This window comes from Amblyomma mixtum, chromosome 9 (assembly GCF_055824585.1).
Source record: "Amblyomma mixtum isolate Tamu chromosome 9, ASM5582458v1, whole genome shotgun sequence".
Lineage (NCBI taxonomy): Eukaryota > Metazoa > Arthropoda > Arachnida > Ixodida > Ixodidae > Amblyomma > Amblyomma mixtum.
The window spans coordinates 15,178,553-15,202,498 of record NC_143020.1 but is presented as its reverse complement, the minus strand read 5'-3'; the positions used below and the strand labels follow the sequence as shown (position 1 = coordinate 15,202,498).

Sequence of the window (23,946 nt, the reverse complement as noted above, 5' to 3'; positions counted from 1 at the left end):
ACATACATACATACATACATACATACATACATACATACATACATACATACATACATACATACATACATACATACATACATACATACATACATACATACATACATACATACATACATACATACATACATACATACATACATACATACATACATACATACATACATACATACATACATACATACATACATACATACATACATACATACATACATACATACAAGTTTTATTCTCCACAAAGAAGGCCGCCGCGGTGGCTCAGCGGTTATGGTGCTCGCCTGCTGACCCAAAAGACGCGGGTTTGATCTCGGCCGCGGCGGCTGGAATTTCTTTGGAGCAGAAATTCTAGAGGCCCGTGTACTGTGCGATGTCATTGCACGTTAAAGAACCCCAGGTGATCGAAATTTCCGGAGCCATCCACTACGGCGTCTCTCATAGCCTTAGTCGCTTTGGGACGTTAAACCCCATAAACTAAACCAAACCATCCACAAAGAAGTGGAAGGAGGCGGAGGGAAAAGCCGTACATTAGCGGCTTGAAAAATGCTCCGCCTCCTTACAGTGTATACAGCAGCAGAGTGGGGCAATAAACAGTCGCATTTTTGTTGCAATGAGGAAAAAAAAGCTTCAACACAAAAGAAGCTTCAACACACAAAAAAACACTATATCGCATCACAAAATAAAATAAGCCTAAATAAGAGTTTCAATAAAGCACTGGTTTTGGACGCCTGGGAAAACATTTTTTTCCCCTTTTTTTTAAACGTAAACAATGCAATGTGATTGAACATAAGGATAGACCTTTGCGTTCATTCACAAAAAAAGTATGAGTAGCTAAATATTTGTACATATTTGGAAGAGACATATTGGATACATCAGCGGCTTCTTTTTCTGCAGCATTCAATAATCGCGGAAGATTATACCGGAGTGTTTGTTGTCCATAGGCAGTGCGACATTTTGGAATTTTCCATCGTTCGGGAGTTCTGGTGCTGTAGGTGGGATAATTGGGCCGTAATTCTGCCATTTCAGTAAAAACTGTACTCTTTCGTTGGACGCTCAAACGGTACTGCCTGCATAATTTGTATTCGTATATTTTTCTTACTTTTAATAAATTAAGCGAAGCAAAGATATCTGAAGAAGGTGCTGTGTATTCAACCTTTTTGAATTATTCGTATTATTTTTTTCTGTAGCCTTTCAAGCTTCAACAGATTAGTTTTTGTTATTCCCCAGACTAAATGAGAGTAGTTTAGGTGGGAGACAAAGAGAGCGCTATAGACCATTAGTTTAACTAATGGTCTTGCATTTACACGCATACTATAATCACCCTTATGCTGCATGCCGTTACGTACGAGACCCCCCTATGATGCTGAAATTAATTTCGAGCTTTTGTTTTTAAAAACTGGAATACGCTTGAGCTTCGCCTTCAACATTGGAATGCGTCAGGATGTTGAAGCGCTGCCAGGGTATTACTCCTATATGCATCAGTACACAAAGACACTTCACGAAGCCCAAGACCACAACAGAATCACTATGTCTCATTTTATTCAGTTCGAACCAACGACACAGAAAAAGAGCTGACGTAGAGTGTTCTGCACGTGCTCGCCTTGCAATCTGAAGGACATGGATTTTTGTTTATTCGGAGGTTATCGCGTTACAAAACCGAAACCGGCTTTTCTGCGACGAGAGCTTCTTAACGGTGCCGCATTAAAAACCGGCCAGCTTCTTTCAGCAAAAAATGCAAATAAAGTGCTTAAAACATGAAATTTATTTTTACTTAATTACAAAACTGCTGGCCTCCCTTTAGACCAAAGCATTTGGAGAGTCAGTACAGTAGGATGATCGGAATAATTAGATGCGTCGCAAATATTGAAATAGTGGGAACTACCTAATATTTTACAGCTACAAGTTTCCAGGTTACCAAAAAACGTAAAGGTCAGAAGAGTTGAAAAAGAAGGCTTCATTTCACCAGCTCGAAAAGTGTGCTTGGACACATGCTTGTACAACGGTTGTGAGGAGACATTTTGACTGTTTTTACTGTAACATTTCTGAGTGACAAATAAATAACGCAAGACGAAATCCTTGTGATGGTCTGGTGTGTTATTTCAGTTTCTTTATTTTGATCGTGTCAAGCCATTCATGCATTTTAACTCTCCTTGTCAAACTACCTGCTACAAGCGCATGCTTCCTGAAGTGCAGGAGTCCTGGCAGCATTTCCTGCGTCCAGAATTGTTCATTGAAGTTTATCTTCCGTACATGTAGGTCTAGCGGGTCTTCTGGACTGTCTCCCTGGGTACAGATGCCAAGGTCACACCAGTTATGGCCCGTAACTGCCATCTGGCCTTGAATCTGATAGAAATATTTATGGTCCCGATTCAGCTCCGCGCCGTCGTCAGTTAGCCTACAGCAGAACTTTTTATCTAGCAGGCTTCTTCGCAAATCATACCTTTTTGAAGCAGGGGCATTTAACCTCAAGTACATCTTCTTCTTCATCTAAAACAAGAATTCTGTCGAGTAAAGCAGGTAGAAACACGTACTGGCTATGGACATGAAGGCCTGTTTCCTAGACTGCTACACTTAAATCTTTAGCGTGCTGCAGCTTTACATTAGCCGCTACAGCATCTGCCTCGTGCTCTATGCCCTAGAGAATCGCATCACACGTGGCTCTATTACAAGTGTATAGTAGCCCCTTGAGCAAACCGTCTATCTTGGGACAACGGCAGATCCTTTTAAAGGGCGATGCTCTTAGCCAGCCAACCCGCGCTGCATGCCACTTCTTGTTGACTGCTTGGACGACCGTTTCATGACATATCTCACCCCTCACTTCGCTCAGTGGCTCGAGTGTTTGTATGTATGACTGCACCTGAATCGGTGAAGGCTCGCTCCAGAGGTCATCGATGTCTTGTTTAGGATTCTTTTTTTACATGGGGGCCTTGTCGTGGCTTTGTCGGTGGGAAAGAAGTATCGAAGTGCTTGTAGGCCTGGACAGGAGGATGCTAGTTTTTTTCTAAGTAACTCAATGTTTTAGGGACTAGGTAGTGGTGTAATGGGGCAGGGGTCGTAATCGCTCTTCCTCTTCCCACTTGGAGGCTTCATAATAGAGTACTTTTGAAATTTAAGTGAAAGAAGAATAGGCTAGTGCAATTGTGAAACCAAATTAATTTGGATAATAACGGCTGTTCAATATGTGCAAAGCTTTAGTTTATTGTTTGTGCTTATTTATAGCTAGTAAACAACGTAAGACGGCTAAATAAATTGTCATGACTGTGTAAGCAATCATGCAACTCTGCCGGGACTTCCTTTAGTTGTACATTTTGTTTGGTTTGGTTTATTGGGGTTTAACGTCCCGAAGCTACTCACGCTATTAGGGACGTCGTAGTGAAGGGCTCCGGAAATTTCGACCACCTGGGGATCTTTAACGTGCACTGACATCGCACAGTGCCATGTGAACTCATGAAACAATGTGCTTTGCAGCAGCGGTGTACTGGTTTCAGCATCCACCTTATAAGCGGAACACCTTGGGGTTGAACCTCCAGTGCAGACATTCGTGTACGAATGAGAACAGCTTACGCCCCCCCCCCCCCCCCCCCCCGCTTTTAGTGCTGAGTTTCTCTGAGGTCAAATGCATCTAAAACTGGCCTTCGACCCCACATTCAGTTAACCAGTTTACGTGCACACTTTAGCCAAGCTGTCCTTGAGCCACTGAAATTTATTGTGATCATAATATGGATGCACTAGGCATGTTATAGTTACGAACCTAGTTGAAACACAAGGCTCTTAGTGTACAGCAATAACGGCGACGTAGCTTCGTTGGAGATGTGAGTCGGTGGAATAGGTGCTATATCTTCAGCAGGGACTATCCACTTGCACAATACGTCCGTGCAAGACGGTGCATCCTGCCCTCCAAGCAGCACTGAACAGCAACCCTGCCACGGGTTGGCAGGTTTCGCCGTGTCTACAAGAGGAAAGAAACTTACTATTGTTCATGGTTGCGCACAAAATCTGCGGAAAGCTATGTAACTGCAACGCGTTCCTATCTCAACTAAGCACATGTTTTGCAACAGCAAGACTTATACGTAATAAAAGCTGCGACGAGATACGAGGCACAAAAGACGAAGCCGCTGATGAGGCCAGTAATGCGTTCCTCTTTAACGTTTCGAAACGGGTATTCCTGCTATATATCGCGCTTGCTACCAGCTGCCCGCAGCTCGGCCGTCCAAGAAGACTTTTGCCATCGATGCACGCGCGTATTCGGTGAAAACCGAATGATAAGTAGAGTATGAACATTGACCATAAATACTACATTGTCAAGCTGTGCTATCTGAAAAGCGGGAGCACGGCAGAGTGCAACATCCGGACATCCACACATTCTCCCCTGGGGCCCGTTAGTGCTAAAAGCAACGCTCTCCCGTATCAGCACCAGCCGTGATTGCGATAGTACAACGAGTCGTTTACTAATCAGTCAAGTGCGCACTGCGGCAAAAAGTGCTGTCAACTCCGTGGTCCCAACCTAGCGGTGCTTTGCCTATGAACATTGCCCAATGTTATGGCCACCAGCCGACGGAAAGGAGGGCCACCTACCCCGAAGACGTGGTTCGTCAGCAGCAAGAGTCTGGCTACAACCAACGTCGCGACTTTGTTCGCCAGGACTGTTATGGCGGTCGCTGTAGCTCAACCTTTCGACTACGGTGTGGCATTTTGAGCATATCGCTAGATATTGCCCCCTGTTAAAGACGAGGTAGCAGCATCCCACCGCTGCCACCAGTTTGTTACAGACGAGGTAGCAGCAACCCCACCGCTGCCACCAGTTTGTTAAGGACGAGGTAGCAGCATCCCACCGCTGCCACCAGCTTGTTACAGACGAGGTAGCATGGTCGTGTGCCGGAGAGAGAATGAGGGACGTCGAAGACGCGGCTGCTGGAAAAAGACAATGAAAAAGGCATTTATACAGGAATTTACATATTTACAAGTGAGCTGCAGGAACGCTGCATCACGACAGCTCATCAGGAGATCATTCGATGACAAAGAGCTCCCTCGGCCGTGCCGCTGCCGAGGTTTTAAAGAGTTCCCTTCCCTAGGGTCCCTAGATGGGGGCCGGGCCTGCAGGGGAAGGAAGTTCTCACTGGCACCAATCAGAGACACACACGCACTCACTCACTCCCGAGAGATCACACCGCCGTCACGCGCTGGGAGAGGGGGAACAATGCCATCACCGTAGCGCAGACGCCGGAATGTCCATGAGCGGCGTTCCCGCGCATTACGAACGCGCGTTCACACTCGGTGTAGGGGAAACGCTCGCTCAACCGGGCAGACGGACGCGGCTTCCGTGGCAATCCAGGCGCTCACCCAACGCGCGTCTCGGGGTTTGTCGGCGTTTCGCTGCTGCCATGTCGTTGTCTTCCCCCACGACGAAGGCGAGACGTAACACCCCGCCGTTTCCCATATGCTCCAGACTACCGACCCCCGGCGAATATTCACGGACAACTGCACACCGAACAGCAGCGATCCCCGACTATGTCCGCTTGGGACACGTACCATTCGACACATTTGTGGAGTTCGTCGCCTGCATGTGATCGCAGTGTTACGCCGCCACCTCAGCGCCAACAGCGGTCACATTCTCCTCGACGTCGTGCTCACCCTCCGCCTCCGTGAATTTAGGAGGCGCGGCCGATGGAGGTGAAGCCACCGGCAAGTCGATGACGTCCATTATACTTCTGCCTGTGTTTATGTTCAAGAACAAACTGGAAATGTTTATTGATGGTGTGAAAACAATTTCTCTTTTGGACACTGGAGCTACAGAATATGTTATGAGTTTGAGGTTTAAGAACCATTTAGGTAAGAAATGAATGGTTAGCGGTGACCGTGCAGTGTAATTCCGTGGTGTCGGTGGTGGGCCTCTGGTTCCACTTGGTGTGTGTGCTTTGGATGTTGTTATTGATGGTGTAACGTTTAGAACAGAATTCGCAGTGCTGCCTCGGTGAGTGCATGATGTTATTCTTGGGATTGATTTTCTGCAAGAGTGTGGTGCAACTTTAGGCTGTCGTACGGGAGAAATTCTCTGAATTCTTCACTATTTTCAGCTCTTGTGCATGCGACACCTGATTTTCCAGCATTTGCGGTGGAAGAAAACACTATTCCTCCAGCTTTATCTGCAGGATTCGCGCGGGTGTCCTCTATTCGCAAATCAGTGCGAATTTTTGAAGCTGTAGTAGAACCTACGACACTCGCTAGCTCTAGGAAGAGTATCCTAGTACCTCGTTGTGTCCTTCCCGTGGTCAGAGGCCGTACCGAGCTGTGGACAGTCAACCACTCTGAACAGCCAGCTGTGTTGCCTCGGGGCCTCCACTCGCCCGTTTAGAGGAAAGCGTGTCAGGCTCCTTCGCGGTGTTAACCAGCTCTGTAATTGAGCAGCACGTGAAAAGAGATATGGAGACCCAAGTTAAGGCTATGATTAAGCAGTCTCTTCCCACAACCGATCGTCGCATTCTAGTCGAACTACTTCTGAAGCACGTGTTCTTCGTGTTCGACTTTGCCAAGCAGTGGCGTAGCCAGAAATCTTGTTCGGGGGGGGGGGGGGGGGCTCATGTTGCAGCGCGGCCTCCTCATAAACTTTGTGGTGGGATCAAAAGCAAGAATAATAACTGCATCGCCATTGACAATGCAATTGTGTATTAAATAACTCTACGCATTGTCTAGACAAGTGAAATATGTATTTTTTTAATAAAGCATTGCATTCGTATGTCTTGGATATCGTGGCAGACATAGCCGATACCAATGCTTTCTTGTTTTTTTTATATTTAATAAGTAAAGAAAATATCACACGAAGTCTAGAACTATATCAGTTCGAAACCAGTGCATGCCGCTGATGTAAGAAACGTAAAGGGCATGAAATGAGCAAGTAGAGGACAAATATTTTAATGAATCTTTGTCCTTCAAGAACTTTTACATTTTTGTACATATTCAACAGACAAGAGAAAATCTCAATTACGCTGTCCTCCGTTCCAGTGTACTGCGCAGCAGCAGCTGTCACCGGTTGTCGCGAATCGGGGTGATGCCTCCCCAACTGCTGGAGGGGAACGCTTTCGCGTGCAGGTTCGAAGAAAAGAACAAAAGAATCGAACAAAAGAAAACGAAGCCGTGTTTATATTTTAAAGGAAAGGAGCCAATAAAAGAAGCGGAAACACCAATGAAAACACACACTAGGCACGCGTAAAACACCACAGATGAAAAGGAGAGAGTTCACCGGATACAAAGCGTCCCAGGTGGAGCGGGAATGCCTTGCAGGTAGCACAGACGCGGGTTGTCGACTTGCGATGCATCGCTGGCATTGCGTCCAGAAAAGCGGTAGTAGAGCACCAGGATGGGAGGAACGGAGATGGACACCGGCGGCGCTGACGAACTCCTGTCGGTCGCCCCCAAGAACTGGGCAGCTGCAGCAGGAAAACCGTAGCCAGGCCCCGTCGACGGCTTTCCGCAAACACCGTAGGCTTGTGCAGCCTATCCAAGGAAGCCTTGGCTGCTGCCTCTTCCGACCTCGAAATGGATGCAGTAGGCCTTCGTCGTTGATTCAGGAAAGTCCACGGCAGCACAGACCCGAAGTCTGACGGCTGCTACCTCCACGCTTGAATGAGGCTTAATGGTCTTGCGTCAATGATCCAATGGAAGTCACTGGCAGCTCGAACCCAACGTCCGACAGCTGCCACTTCCACGCTTGAATGGGACTAAATGGTCTTGAGTCGATGATTCAAGGGAAGTCACTGGCAGCTCGGACCCAAAATCCGACGGCTGCCACTTCCACGCTTGAATGAGGCTCAATGGTCTTCTGTCGATGATCCAAGGGAAGTTACTGGCAGCTCGGATCCAACGTCCGACAGCTGCCACTTCCACGCTTGAATAAATAGACTTGTGGTGCGGTGTCTTCCTTTGCACCTCGGTTTGCTGACACGTCAGCTATCCGCTCCTAGTGCCTGCCTCGCGCACACCATAAGCACGCGCACACGCGCAACGCGGGGCTGGCACGCACGGCGCTCCGCTGTCTGACACGTCGCGTTCCAAAAATCCCTCACTAGTGTGGTGTGCAGTCACAGCGGTCACGTATTTCTAGTGATTACACCGACATTTTAGTCGCAAGAGCGAGCACATGCATGAGTGAGAAGCTCTGCAAAATATACATTAGAATTGCGAACACAAAATGGAGTATCACAAATGCGAAGATACAACTTGATAAAGGACAAAAATTTTCACTGGAAACAAAGGTATTGTGTGTATACACAAAACGTCGCAACAAGATATTTAAATACATGTATGTCTCCATTAAATCTACGTATCTAACCAAAAGTCACTCTATATAATGCGTCAAACAAGACAAATAAACATCGTGCGCAATCACAGATAGTAAACGTTCCGCACGGAAAGGCAGACGATCCAGGCAAGAACTAAACTATGATAACAGAAGTCGCGATATGTACTTGGGCCATGCTACGGTCGGTGACCGTTCGAAAAAAATTCGGCGGAAGGGGGGGGGGGGGGGGGGGGGGGGGCTCAAGCCCCATAGGCCCTCCCCCCCCCCCTGTGGCTGCGCCCCTGTTGCCAAGGGTGATTCAATACTGCTGCCTACCAGTCGTATTCATCACCCAATCAACATCGGCTCCGCACCTCCTATGCGCCAGAAGCGCTATCGAGTCTCATGTGCTGAACGCAATTTAATAGATGACCAAGGTCAAAAGACGCTAAAGTAAGGCATAATTCGAGAACCAGTCCTTGGGCAGCTCCAGTTATCCTTGTTAAGAAAAAAAGATGGCACATGGAGGTTCTGTATTCACTCCCGTCGCTTAAATACGACCACAAAGAAGGACGTCTACAAGCTTCCAAGCATATATGACGCAAATGATTGTCTGCACTCCGCTTCATACTTTTCTTCTAATGATTTCAGATCCGACTACTGGCAAATCCCCATGCACACTGCAGATAAAGAAAAAACGGCATTCATAACACCAGACGGACTTTATGAGTTTAACGTTATGCCGTTTCGATTATATAATGCGCCTGCAACATTCTAGCGGTTCATGGATACAATCCTGCGTGGTCTAAAGTGACAAATTTGTTTATGTTATTTGGACGACACTGTAATTTTTGGCAAAACATTTAGTGAGCGCAACAGCCGTCTGGATATCGTGCTTTATTGCACGGAACGAGCTGGTCTTATCCTGAATGGCAAGAAATGTCATTTTAGGAACCGTAAAACAATTGTTCTTGGTCATTTAGAATATGTTCGACCAGATCCGAAGAAAATTGAAGCTGTCAAAAGTTTTACGGTGCCCCAATCAATTAAAGAGCTGCGGAGATTTTTAGGGATCTGCTCGTACTTTCGACGCTTTATAGCAAGGTTTGCGGACATCCCTTAACCCTCACACGTGTGCTACATAAAGTTATATCGTTCAATTGGACCAGCTAATGTGACGCAGCTTTCCGTCATCTGAAATTTCTTTTCACCTCGGGCTCCATCCTACGACACTTCTGCCCATCACGCCAATTAAAGTACACAATGATGCAAGTAGTATCTGTATCGGCGTTGTACTTATACAACGCCATAGCCCCGATGAACTCGTGGCAGCATATGCCCGCCGCTCGTTGAGTATGTGCGAAAGGAATTACACGGTTACAGAGCAAGAATGTATCGCTGTTGCTTTCGCCGTGCAGTGCTTCCGCCCCTCTCTGTACGGGAATGATTTCACCGTCGTGACCGACCACCATTCGCGTTGCTGGATAGATAGTCTTTGTAGCCACTGAGGACGGCTCGCTCGATGGACTTTGCGCCTACAAGAATTTATTTTACTGTGGAGCATGAAAGCGGCCGTAGACACTCAGATGCCGACGGTCTGTTGCGTTTGCCGCTTCAAACGACTGATGACGACGCAGAAAACTTTTGCAAACCTTCCCCGATCATAAAGTTTTCCGAACTGCGCAACGCAAAGTCCAAACATTAACCTTTTTCTTTGATGCCTCCAAAGATTCTGTAACGAACACTTTTTGCAGTCGAGAGGGATTGCTTTATAAGAAGAATTTCGCTTCTGGGGTAGCACGTATGCTTCTTCTCGTACCGGAAAGCCTACGCGTCACAGTTCTTGAAATGATGCACGACGACGCCATGTCTGGGCACTTGGGAGTGGCCCCAACACTCCACTGCACACAACAGCCATTTTATTGGCCTAGCATGCGTTCAGTTATCCAGCCCTATGTAGCCAGCTGTGTGCAATGCTAGCGCTTTTTAGCTGCCGACTTCGAGCCCACCGGGAAAACAGCGGCCAATCACACCTCCAACAGCCCCGTTTCAGCAAGTTGGCATTGGCCTTCTTGGACCTTTCGCGTGGTCCTCTAAAGGACATCGATGGATTCTTGTGTGCTAGACTATTTAACCCGGAATTGTGAGACAGCCGCGATACCGGTCGCTACTGCGTGCGAAGTATGTCATTTCTTACTTCAATTCGTCATTCTTCGGCACGGTCCTTCTGCTGTTCTCATTAGTGACCATGGACGCCTTAAGGCTGACGGTTTAAGTCCTCCCAACCAGACCTTATCTAAGCGCGTAAATGTTTCAGGCCACTCACTTGATAAATTAAAAGCCACCATTTTCGAATCCGGGTTTCGATCACACTACGACCGAAAAGTCAGAGTCACTTTTAAATCACATATTTAACGCCCTCTCATCACATGTAAACCAAAGTGCAGGTAAGCTAATTCGCCAGTCTTAATCACCCCTTTTGTCTGATTAACTTCTTAGGAAAAGCGGGGACGTGACTGGTATTTTTATGCTGTTTGTGAATGCGCTGTACGTGACAATATACCTCTTTTGTCATTGCATGTCACTCTGAATCACTGGCCTTTAGTGTGCTTTTATTTTTTCTATTGAATGTGTCCACATCAGAGGCTACCCATATCTTCCACAATTATGCTTCGCATCGTGTTCCGCTCTTGATTTCATTTTTTTTTGCACCGGCCCTTTTTCCCACGTGTTCGCTGCGCATTGTTCTGTACCTTTGTTTGGTTTGTTGAGGTCTAACGTCCCAAAGCGAATCAGGCTATGAGGGACGCCGTAGTGAAGGGCTCCGGAAATTTCGAGCACATGGGGTTCTTTAACATGCACTGACGTCACACAGTACTTGGGCCTCTAGAATTTCACCTCCAAGGAAATTCGACCGCCACGGCTGGGATCGAATCCGCGTCTTTTGGGTGAGCAGCCGAGCGCCGTAACCCCTGAGACACCACTATATATATATATATATATATATATATATATATATATATATATATATATATATATATAAGTTGCAAAATCATGAAGTATTTGACTGCTTACAAGAGTATATAGCTAAGTATATGCCTCGTTAAAGGAAACATTTATTCGACTCGCTGTTTCGATCGGAAGACCGATCTTCTTCAGGGGTGATTTTAATTTGTTACATTTTTTACATTCCTTCCGATACTTCCGCTCAACTGGGCGTGAGTGCATTAGTGCTGGGTGTGAAAAAAAGCACTGCTTTAAAGGTTTTCTTTTTCCTATTTCACTTTTCTTTTTTTTCTTCCGAAGTTTCTTCCTTGCTTTTCTGCGCTCTCTGTTGGAGGGTCAGAGTTTTTTTTCTTGCCCTCGCGGCCAGGAGAAGGAACAAGTTCTCTCATTTTTCTACAAAAGTTGCTGCACGGCCAAGCACCTGTCGAGGACTTCCAAGCTGGACACGCCTGTCAATAAGCAAGCCTGTGGTGCTTAACAAAGCAGGGGCCGCATCTAGACGTTGTATTTTCTTACTGAGTACCTGTTCCTCGCACTCTGCCTCTTTTTTTTCGTGTGGGTCGCACTGCCTCTAATAATTTTTTATGTGTATTTTTCTGCTACGTGCTTTGTGTTTCCCACTTACCTGTTCTGTGCCCACCCCCATTAACAAAGTAAAATCACTCCTGAAGAAGATCGGTCTTCCGATCGAAACGTCGAGTCGAATAAATATGTTTCCTTTAACAAAGTGTATACTTCGCTATATATATATATATATATATATATATATATATATATATGCCCAGTTTTCTCTTCACTGATTTTAGGCTACCTCTGTTCCTTAGAGCATGCTCGATTTTCTCCATGTTAAACTTCGTTATGTCGACTAACTTGCGCTTATATATTAACTTCGTTAGCTCTGCTAGTTCTATCCTGTCTATGGAGTTAGACTTCCTCATGCTGTGGCGTGTCTTAATGAGATCTTAAAGCCCCATCCCCATGGGCCCATCGGAGGCGCACGAGCGCAGCGCCTACGCGCACCAGCGTACGCCAGAGCCGGTCTGCTCATGCGCGAGGCGCGGATGCGAGCTGGCGCCGGCGCGTGGCAAATATCTGTCCGTGTCAGATATTCGCGTCTCGCTCGCGCCTCGCTGGCGCCGGAAGTGGCTCGCTGGTTTGCGGTCGGTGTAACCAATCAGAGAGCGCAGTTGTCTCGGCATCCGGTACGGCCCTTCGCGCCGTTTTCTTTGCTGAGCTGGGCTGAGCGCGCATACCAGCGACAGGAGGCGACAGGCCATCGAGTTGCGTGTGTTTCCCGACGCTTCTCGCGGTGCGGCGTTGGGCGCGTAGGCGTCGCGCAGGTGCGCGTCAAGTGTGCCCATGGAGATGGGCCTTTAGTCTCCTGAGATAGCTTGCTGGTATCCTGTCGAACCATCCTACCACCGAATTCTGCGGCGTACTCTGTAACGATAGCTGTGAGATTGCATTCATTGTTTCAACACTACGGTCGTCTTCTTAACTTAAAGCGGAAAATGTGTTCTGCAGCGACATTCTGAATTCATCTACCTTCCCTCTTAATGCTAACTCGTTAATAGTCTTTCGCTTCACCAGTTTCCTCCGTTCCCTCTTCAAATCTAAGCGAACACGAGACCTTACTATTCTGTGGTCGCTACAACGGTCCTTACCGAGGACCTCCAAATCCTCTACGATGCCAGGATGAGCGCACAGTATGAAGTCTATTTCATTTTTAGTCTCACCATTGGGGCTCTTCCACGTCCACTTCCTGTTTGCTCGTTTGCGGAAGAAGGTATTCATAATCCGTAAATTATTTCTATCTGCGAACTCTACTAATAACTCTCTCCTACTATTCCTAGAACCTATGCCATAGTCACCTACCGCCTGCTCTCCAGCCTGCTTTTTACCCACCTTCGCATTAAAGTCGCCCATCAGTACCGTGTACTGTGATCTTACTTTGGTCATTGCCGATTCCACATCCTCATAGAAGCTTTCAACTATCTGGTCATCATGGCTTGATGTAGACGCGTAGGCGTGCACCACCTTCAGCATGGACCTCTTATTAAGCCTAATTACGACAGCTGCAACTCTCTCGTTAATACTATAAAATTCCTCAATGTTGCCAGCTATATCCTGATTTATGAGGAATCCCACACCTAGTTCTCGCCTATCTGCCCGCCCTTTAGTACTGTATACGCCTGATCTGTCCTCCTAACTTCACTAAGCCATATGACAGATGTATGCGCTAAACGACAAAGAGGGCAATGCCATTAGCAATATGGATATGGTAGTTAAAGTTTCAGAAGAGTTCTACACAAATCTATACAGTAGCGTATGTAATCACCAAGTTACTGAGAGAGGCAGGCAAGCACAGCAATGGGACATCCCGCCAGTAACGAAGAATGAAGTAAAGAAAGCCTTAGGAACAATGCAAAGGGTGAAAGCAGCTGGTGAGGATCAAGTAACAGCAGATTCGTTGAAAGACGGAGGAGAGATTGTGCTAGAAAAACTAGCCACCATGTATAGGCAATGCCTCGTGACCTCGAGAGTACCAAAAGCTTGCAATAACGCTAACATTATCTTAATTCATCAGAAAGGAGACGTCAAGGACTTACAAATTACAGACCAATCAGCTTACTGTCCGTCGCCTACAAGGTGTTTACTAAGGTAATCGCTAATAGAGTCAGGACAACCTTACACTTCAGTCAACCAAATGATCAGGCAGGCTTTCGTAAAGGATACTCTACAATGGACCTCATTCACACGATCAATCAGGCGATAGAAAAATGCGCAGAATGTAACCCACCCCTACATATAGCCTTTAGTGACTACGAGAAAGCATTTGGCTCACTGAACACCTCAGCTGTCATGCAGGCATTGCGGAATCAGGGTGTAGAAGAGTGTTATGTGAATATATTGGAAGATATTTATAACGATTGTACAGTAACTATAGTTCTCCATAAAGTCAGCAATAAATTTCCAATATTAAAGGTGTCAGGCAGGGAGGCACGATCTCGCCAATGCTATCCACCGCCTGCTTACAGGAGGTATTCCGAGGCCTGAAATGGGAAGAGTTGGGGATAAGAGTTAATGGAGAATACCTGAGTAATTTTCGATTCGCTGATGACATTGCCTTGATAAGCCACTCAGGACAAGAACAACAAAGCATGATCAATGAGTTAGACAGGCATAGCAGAACGGTGGGGCTAAAAATTACATGCTGAAAACTAATGTAATGTTCAACAACCTAGCAAGGGAACCGCAGCTCGCACCTGGTAGTGAGGTGCTGGAAGTAGTAGAGAATATGTCTATTTAGGGAAGGTAGTGATCGCAGATCCGGACCATGCGAGGGAAATAACTAGAATAATAAGAATGGGGTGAGTGCATATGGCAGGTTCTCTCAGATCATGAATGGCAGTTTGCCAATATCTCTCAAGAGAAAAGTTCACAACAGCCGTATCTTACCTGTACTCACCTATGGGGCAGAAACGTGGAGGCTAACAAAGCCGGTTCAGCTTAAGTTAAGGACAACCCAGCGAGCTATGGGAAGAAAAATGATAGATGTAACGTTAAGAGATCGGAAGAGGGCGGAGTGGGTGAGGGAACAAACGCGGGTTAATGATATCCTAGTTGAAATCAAGAGGAAGAAATGGGCTTGGGCAGGGCATGTAATGCGAAGGCAAGATAGCTGCTGGTCCCTAAGGGTAACGGAGTGGATTCCAAGAGAAGGCAAACGTAGCAGAAAGTTAGGTTGGCGTATGAGATTTAGAAGTTTGCGGGGATACTGTGGCCGCAGCTGGCAAAGGACAGGGTTAATTGGAGAATCCTTTTCCCTGTGGTGGGTGTAGTTCAGACTGATGATTATATATATATATATATATATATATATATATATATAGTATTCCCTTCGTCAGGGCAGGCTTACAATGAATCCATTTTGTCAATATAAGGACACAGAACAAGCGAGGAGGTGTAATCTCCGCCCTCTAAACAAACTTGAGAATGAGGGCAGGGGACCGTATAACAGGCAGCACGACAAGTCTCGCACGCGCCGCGGCTGAACAACAACCAGAAAAACAAACGGGGAGGTGGAAAGGGTAAAGTAGTAACAAAGAACGAGCCTGAAGAGCACAGCGATAGAAGGGGCAAAAGAGCGTTGAACCCGGCTCTCGGCGCACACGGAAGCCGCTACCCCCCCCCCCCCCCCCCCCCTCCTCCCAATACGCGCACACCCCCGCAAGACGCCGCCTGGTCCGAGCGGGCGGCCCGTATCAGGTATCCTGAGACGCTTGCAAGGGACGCGTTCGAGAGACGGCCAACACTCACTTGTTAACCGCTGCAACGGCAACTTGCGACTGTGCCCTCTGCGTATTTTTGCTTCATTTCGTCGCTTTGCTCTCCTGTCGGGCCTTTCTACCAGACAATCTGGCGCCCCTTTTCCCATAAATATACTAGGCTGTCCAAACCCGTGTCCCGCAGTGAGTTTCCCGTGAAAAAACAGCGTCCGTCGGGTAAAATACTGAGCTAGCCCGAGCGCGTAATGGGAAGGCAAAGATGAATTTGGGGGAACGAAACAAAAGAAGAGAAGAGCAGAAAAAGATTAGCCCTAAAAATGTTTAAAGAAAATGTAACACAAAAAATGTTAACGCACACACAGGAAGAGAAAAAGAGAAAAACTACTGATTAAATGTGGCGCCAAACAAGTATGACATGGTGAGAGCACTTTGATAAAGTTTGGCGCAGTGCATGTGGTTTCGAGATTTGCATGCACGCGCAAGTTAAATAATTCCGATATTATCGAGTTGAGTCGATGTTGGTGTAAGTAAATAACAAATGACAAGGAATATGTAGAAAAATGAAAATAAAAATGGCATGGAGAAAATAAAATTGAGCACAAGAAGTTACACAAAAGTTAACAAATTAAAAATAATAATAATACATGTGTGCGGAAAACGCAAAAGGTCTGCGGCCCGCGGAGCTGCCGCGTGGTCCCAATGGTCTAGGTGATATATCAAAGGTGTCTATTTGGGATGGAACGTGGATGCTGGCAGGAGGTTGGAGAAAAAAGTACTCAGGAAATAAACTGCTAGATTCCCTGCCATTTCAAAGTGTGTCTGCAGTTGTCAAGTTCCGGCGTATTCTGATAATACCGCTGTCCAAGGCCTATGACCGGCGGAATTTCCTACGTTGGCTCCTTTAAGCAGGAAAGTCTCCCGGGAGTAGCGTTCAAGCCACGAGAGAACGTGCCGAATTTATGAATGAAGTACGATTCCCTTTGTTCCCTGTAATATGTGTTAGGGAACCCGGACTGGAGAAGGATTACACGGATGTTTTCAAAACTGTGCAGGGGCAGACGCAGGTGCCTAGAAAGGGGCAAGTTGGGCAGGGATGACACATGCGCTTTGTGTTTGTTGAAGCGGAAACGGAATGTTGTCTTGGTCTGACCAATGTACTCCTCCCCACACACCTCGCATTGAAGTTTGTAGATAACATTGCTCGAATCGCAGTCGAGGTTTTCATTTATGTGAAACGCAAAGCCATCGGACTTAGACTTTGCCAGTTTGGTGTCGGAAATGTGCGGACACACCTTGCAACGGGGTTTTCCGCATGGGTGGCATCCACCTAGGGCAGCGGTCTTCTTTGTTTTCGCGTTGACAAGCAAGTCTCTCAAGTTCTTGTCCCTGCGGTACACCACTCGGGGTGGTTCCTTGAATATTAGTGATAGCCTATTACTCTGTCTGATTATATTAAAATTACGGCTTAGTATGTTGTTTACCCTGGGAGCAGTTGCGGAGTAAGTAAGGATTAGGTTTGTTTTGCTGTCTTTTTTCACCTTGTTCTCTGCCAAAATGGAAGAACGGTCTAGGCTGCGAGCGCGTTGAATCGTGTCTTCGACTATTTCCCTCGGGTATTTTTGTCGTGACAAAGCGTCCTTGAGAGTCCCCGTATGCTGGTCAAATTCCTCTGTTGTAGAACATATTCTTCGGTATCTGTGAGCCTGAGAATATGGAATACTTGTTTTGCAGTGCTTCGGGTGGCTACTGTGAAAATGGACATATTGCTGCCTATCCGTTGGTTTTCTGTATAGGGTAGTCGAACGGCAGTTGCCGTCTACCGATATTTCCACGTCGAGAAAGTTAATCTTTGAGTCGGAGATACAGTGGGTAAACCTAATGGAGGGATGCAGGGTATTAAAGTGCGCAATGAAGTCCAGCAGGCTCGCTTCATCATGTTCCCATACAAGAAAGATGTCGTCTAGGAAACGCTTGTAGAAAAGTGGTTTTTTTGGCTGTTCCTCAAGGAAGGGAATTTCTAGTGACGCCATAAAGATGCTGGCATAGCTAGGGGCCATTTTTGTGCCCATCGCAGTACCGCTTGTTTGGAGGTAGTGCTCGCCATCAAATTCAAAATTGTTGGAATTTAGGACCAGTTCAAGAAGGACAGAAAGGGTTCCACCGTCCAAATCAACCAAAAAGTTAGAGCTTTCGAATGCTGCCAGCGTTGCTGCTATGCCGTCTGCGTGCGGAATATTTGTATACAGGGAGCAAACATCCATGTTTAACGTGGGTGGCGCTGGTGAAGACTCCCAAGTTTAGGTTATTTGTATACATAAATACCCTCGAAAGCAGACGATTTGACAGCCTTCGCCGTAGCGCAGCGGTAGAGCACCGGACGCGTAATTCGGAGGACGTGGGTTCGGTTCCCACCGGCGGCATGTGGTTTTTTTCTTCTACTTTTCTAATAAATTAGCTTGAAACGATAACATGTTCAGTAATAATATAAATTGATCAACACCACAAAATAAAAAAATGAATAAAAAAATTCCCCGTGGCCCTTGATTTCTGTGGCTGTTGGCTTCTCTCTCTCATATATATATATATATATATATATATATATATATATATATATATCCGGTAGAACATAAACGTAATTCGGTTGACACACAGTAGAAGTTGTTGTTGTTCTACCGTGTGTCAACCGAATTACGTTTATACAGGGTCTGTTCTGAAAGTAATAGGACTGGTTTTTTCCTGGGCGAACGGGAGGACGAGAGGCGGTCTGCGCGTGCAGATCCGTTGAAGGGGGATATTGGGAATGCTGGGGAAAATCGGCAGTCGGCTCTCGGCCTTTGAAGAGAGGAGGTCGCTTGTACTGTGAACCCCTGTCGAAACGTCTCATCAGGCAGAATCATAGAGCGTTTACTGGACGAGAAATACGCGATCAAATTTTATGTAAATCTTGGTAAAACGGGCAAGGAGACTCACGACATTATTAAGGAGGCCTACGGTGACGCTTGCATGGGTACATCAGGTGTTTTTTGAGTGCCACAAGCTGTTCAGAGAAGGTCAGGAAAGAGTGGAAGACGACGACCGCTCTGGACCCCCATCGACCAGCAAGACCATCGAAAATGTGTAGCGAGTGAAACATTTACTGAAGAGTGATTGTAGGATGAGTATTAGAATGACTGCTGATGTCTTGAGCATTGCTAAAACCTAAGTTTTTGAGATCGTGACAGAAAACTTAGCCATGAGAAAAGTGTGCGCGAAGTTGGCGCCAGGAGTGTTGTCAGAGGAGCAAAAGGTCAACAGGAAAGTGATCTACAAGGATCTTCATCATGTGAATGAGGACCCTGATTTTTTGCCCAGCACAAGGCGGCATGCTGCCTCAGGCCCCCTACAGCCCCGACTTGGCCCCGCCAGACTTTTTTCTATTCTCGACAATAAAATCTACGCGCAGGGGGAAACATCACGGATCGGTAGAGGCGGTTCAACAGGCCGTGACGAGGGAGCTAAACGCCATTCTGGTCCAGGCTTTCCTGGAGGCGTAAGAAAACTGGAAAACTCATTGGCAGCAGCGTGTAGGTGCGGAATGGTGCTACTTTGAAAAATTCTAATCGTTTGTACTATTCTCTTAAATAAATTTTAATAAAAAAAATCAGTCCTACTACTTTCAGAGCAGACCATGTATATATATATACACACAAAGAGAAATTGAGGTACACCTGGTCAGATTCCAGCATTAAAGAAACTGCTAAATATATTACTGGGAATACATTAGACTTTTTTATTTATCCGGCCAAGTTTCATTGTGTTCTGACCAACCTTTTTGCTGGCATTGGGATGAGCTACGGCTCGGTCTATGCGCATGATCTAATGTTTTTTTATATGTGAACGATCTCCTCCTGCGGTTGGATACTATGTTTCGGCCAACATGTTATGGGGGATTAGTTGTAAATACTAAGAACTTTCTGTACTGATATGATTGTTTTTCTTCACGGAACTTCACCGTCAGCAATCTTTTATTCTGCATGACAAGGCGTCAAGGGCCTGCAGCATATCCTTCAAGGTGGCAGGCCTTACAAGCAGTCAGTCACCAGCCTTTGCAAAGGCGCGAGACAGAGCACTATCTTCTGGAAGACATTTTGTCCCTATGCAAGTCTGAGCATTGTTCGTCTCTCTCAGAGTTCGAGCGAGATGCTCATACAGGTATCCCGCGTCCTTTTATTTCTACAAATAATTCAAGATCAAGCAGCATCTATTCAGCATTCTGTTCAAGTTGTTTTTTGATTATGACATCACCTACACTGTCCTATTAAATTCTCCAAACATGGCGGGCAAAGAACTGCACCACTCTTTCAAATAAGTATGTGGTAAAGGTCTCCGGAAATTTTGTCCAAATGGGGTTCTTTAACGTGCACTGACATCGCTCAGCACACGGGCCTCTAGAATTTCCCTTCATCGAAATTCGGCCACCGCGGCCGGGATCGAACCCGCGTCTTTCGGGCCAGCAGCCGAGCGCCTTAACTACTGAGCCACCGCGGCCTGTTAAGAGAAGGCAGTAAGGTTGTGTATTATGTGCCGTCACAGCGAAAGTGGGAGCCGCTTATCTAAGATGAAGACAATCTCAAGGCGCAGCGTAACTATCTTACGAACGATATTTTGTTTATTGATTTATTTTATGACGTTTAGCTCTCGAACCAGACACGACCATAGGAGACACCGTTGTAGAAGGATGTGGATAATTTCCGCCGCTTAGCCTTCTTTAACATGCACTGTCATCGCACAGGACACGGCCCCTAGGATTTCGCCTCAGTAGAAATGCGACCGCCGCTGCTGGAATCGAACCCGCATCTTGGGGTCCGCAGCGTAGCTCATTAACCACTGAGCCACCGCGGCGTCTAACCGATATTTCAGGTATCTGGCACCGTGTAACTTAGGGACCCGTTGTGCTAGGTCTTTGAAAGTTGAGCGCAAGCTTGGTTATTGTAGCAGACCAGTTCTTTAATAGGATACATGTGTACATTTTTAATGTTCTACGGTACGCCTCTCTTGGTCAAGTTTATTGTCTGGTGCATATTCGTATAAACAAGCTAGTATAGTGCCAGCAACATAAAAGTAACTTTGTAGAACGCAGTACTCAAACCCAAAAATGTGCTCTTGCTGCCGCCCTTGTAAAAATTGCGTAAGTAATGAATGAAATCACAAGCATTTAGTTGCATTTAAGTAGAGAAAGAGCTGACAATGACAGCACAGCTGACATTACTTTTGATTTTATATATTTTCCTGAGCACTTGTTGGACGGCCACCGCTACAATCTTTATTCTATAAGAAAAATCAGCAGCCTTAGTGATCGAACAGGCTTCTCTAAACGCACAATTATCGTGCTCCTGCACCAACTAAACCCGCCCTTTGGGAATGGCCGAAAGAGTTGAATTCTTTGCAGTTTTAGCAAACTATATCATCAATGCGCCTGGAGTCAGAACTGCCAAACACCATGTGTATAGGAGCTCCACACTATAAGTAAAGTCTTCACACATTTCCAATTAACATTGAAAAATCTAGAGTAATAAAACTGTATTGCTTGTGTCCCTCTGGCTTATGACCAAGATCTTATTTCCCATGACAGGACGGGCAATGATGCGGCCATTCACAAAATCTGCCTCCACAACACTTGTACTCTTCCACACACCGCATGGTTCCTGGTTGCCTCCATTTCCCGTCGGGGCACGAGCAGACTTGGTCCCCATCATTGCACGGCCTCTTCTTCTTTATATCAGGGCATATATTTTCAGGGAACAGTCGCTCGCTGCAGGGCTTTTTGACCTCGTCTGGGTCACAAGGCGAGGCCTGCAAAGTACCGTACAGTTGTTATTGTAATTTCTAAGATTTATTATTTCTTGCGAAAAGTGTTAGGGTGCATAAAAATTAGGCCAAAAGTTTTTGTTCAAAATGACAATAGCAGTGAACAGTTTACAGTTAGGGTGCAATCAAACAGCGAACGTGCATGCCTCTGCAAAATGTCCATTCAGAGGACGAGACGTTAGTCGAACGTCGAGCGCAAGCTCGTAACTAGCAGAAACCTGGATGTGAGCGCTTTTACGGTGTCGTTATACCGTGGAGTGCGGTTCAAGGTCCATAGCTTTTCACAGGTGGAGCCCAGCGCGTGAACCCGCCTTCTCTGAATTCCTCAAGTTGGGCATTGGCATTATTCAGAAAACATTTTAGGTATTGAGGACGGGAATTCGAAAGGAAGCGATAACTACGTGAACGTCCGGTGCTGCGCTCCCGTAAAGAGAAACGAAAGAGTAAAAAGCAAGAGGACAAGCACGTGTAAGCACGCAGTGCTGATATAATTACAGATCAGCAACTTGACCAGGACGAGCACGCCGGCGAAGTTCAGATCCGCACGCTTATGATACAGGGCACACATATTGCTGCCACTTGGGCGTCAAGCACCATTTCTGTAACATACCATTTGGTATTGCACTTTCGATTAGTGACATTATCAAGAATGCCGCGAATATCAGCGGTAGCTGTTCGCATATTGGCCTCATCCGGCACGAACAGTATAGGGAGAGAGTCTTTTTTTTTGACGAGCTAATGGAATGAACACAGCCCCGTGAAGAATTATAGTTCAGAGAGAATTTCCCTAATCAATTCGTTTGATGAAATTCACCGCTTATCAATTCATTCCAGTGTCAGTTTCCTCACTTTTTCATCAAGCACCGTTTAAAAAAAAGTCTTCGCGATAACTTCGATATTCGTCATGGTATTATCAGGCAGGAAACGAAAACAACGAGAAGTCCAAAGGCTTCGACAAAAAGCACATATATCGGCTATGCCTCTGACCTTTTAGGTAAAATTTGGTCATCGTCATCCGTTTCCACGGTTTTTCCTCAAACTGACAGAAATATTTCCTTCAACTACACAGTTATGTTTTTCTTTTATTTCATTTATTTTTACCCTCAGGGCCTTCTCAATTCACAGTTTAAGAGCAATGAGGCAATGTTCGAAAAAATAAAGCACACTCCTGTACAACATTTTTCGACAAAAGTATTGAATGTAAAAAAATATAAGGCACTCATGCAAAAAATATTAAAGGTAATGGTCCATTCGTGCAATATGTAGCCAAATCTTTCTTTTATGATGTTTTCGTGGCTTGTCCCGAGTAGAAAATCAGGAACCCCTTTGTAGACAGTAAAAAAGTTCATAGCAAAAAATACAACAGTGCCGACGCAAGACCAGCAGATATAGAAATTGTTATAGTGAAGTATTCTAATATATGAAAAAATATGAAAAGAATTGCTCTGATATGCTCATTCCCGTTCAAAAATTCTTTTGTCAGGATTGTTGGGTGTGTGTTCAAGAGGGAACGCGATATATGGGTGTAATCTCTTCCAGCCATCGAAGAAATTGCCATATGTGAACAAACATTTTGTTATTTACCTTCACAAAGGGATCCATGACCTACGAGGGACGCCGTAATAAAGGGCTCCAAAATATTTTAGACCACCTGAGGTTATTTGAAGCGCACTCACATCCCACGGCACACAAACACCTTCAGTGTTTCTCCTCCATCGAAACTCGATCGCTCGGCCGGCTTTGAAAGCATGTCTTCTGGCTTAATACCCGAAAGCTATCACCATGAAGCGTTCCCCGCAGTTTTACGATATCGATTACATTTGTAATTATGCATGGACCACCGAGGTATATTAGATGCCATAATTTTAGATGCTCGTGGATGGAATTTTTCGATTGAACTGGGCTCATTAAAGATATAAGTGACCCTTCTTGCCGAATTTATTTATGTAATGTGCTCCACAATTGCTCTCTCGCTAATATTACAAATTTCGGTAATATACTGCATATGCTAGATATTACCAGATCCACTAGTGAAGCGCTTGGAGCAACAGCTGCAAAGGTGCATTAACAAAAATTCAGCACAGAAGTTTAAGAAATATGCAAAGTTTAAATCATCCTTGAACTTCTTATCTCCCTCTCCATTGAAGCCTCCAAGGACCACATTGATAATCTACAAGGTTGGCTCAATACTCACAGAAGAATAGAAATTCAGAAACTTTAAAATATTCATTGGTGGACGATGTGTGTTTCGCGAAATCCTAAGAAATAAATTAAAGTGTTTTTTCTAAGCAATAAATACAAATAAATAATTTTGTGCAACAGGTGACGTTGCAGGTTGGTTAGTTGTTATTTTGATACCATGATAGTTATTATCATCTCCTTGGTAACATGGCGATGATAAATGCCACCTAGCTATAAAACTGCAGCCATATATATTTGCTGAGGTTAAGTCCCAATTTTCATCTTCCCCATGTAAACTACTCTCTCGCCCCACACAGCAAATCCTGTCATCGCTTTTACCTTTTAAAAACTGAA

General features: G+C 45.6%; 1 pseudogene; it reads right to left on the bottom strand.

The window, feature by feature from the left end:
* Positions 1-2,088: 2,088 nt before the first annotated feature.
* Positions 2,089-3,975, bottom strand: LOC149328378 (uncharacterized; annotated as a pseudogene).
* Between the last annotated feature and the right edge of the window lie 19,971 nt (positions 3,976-23,946).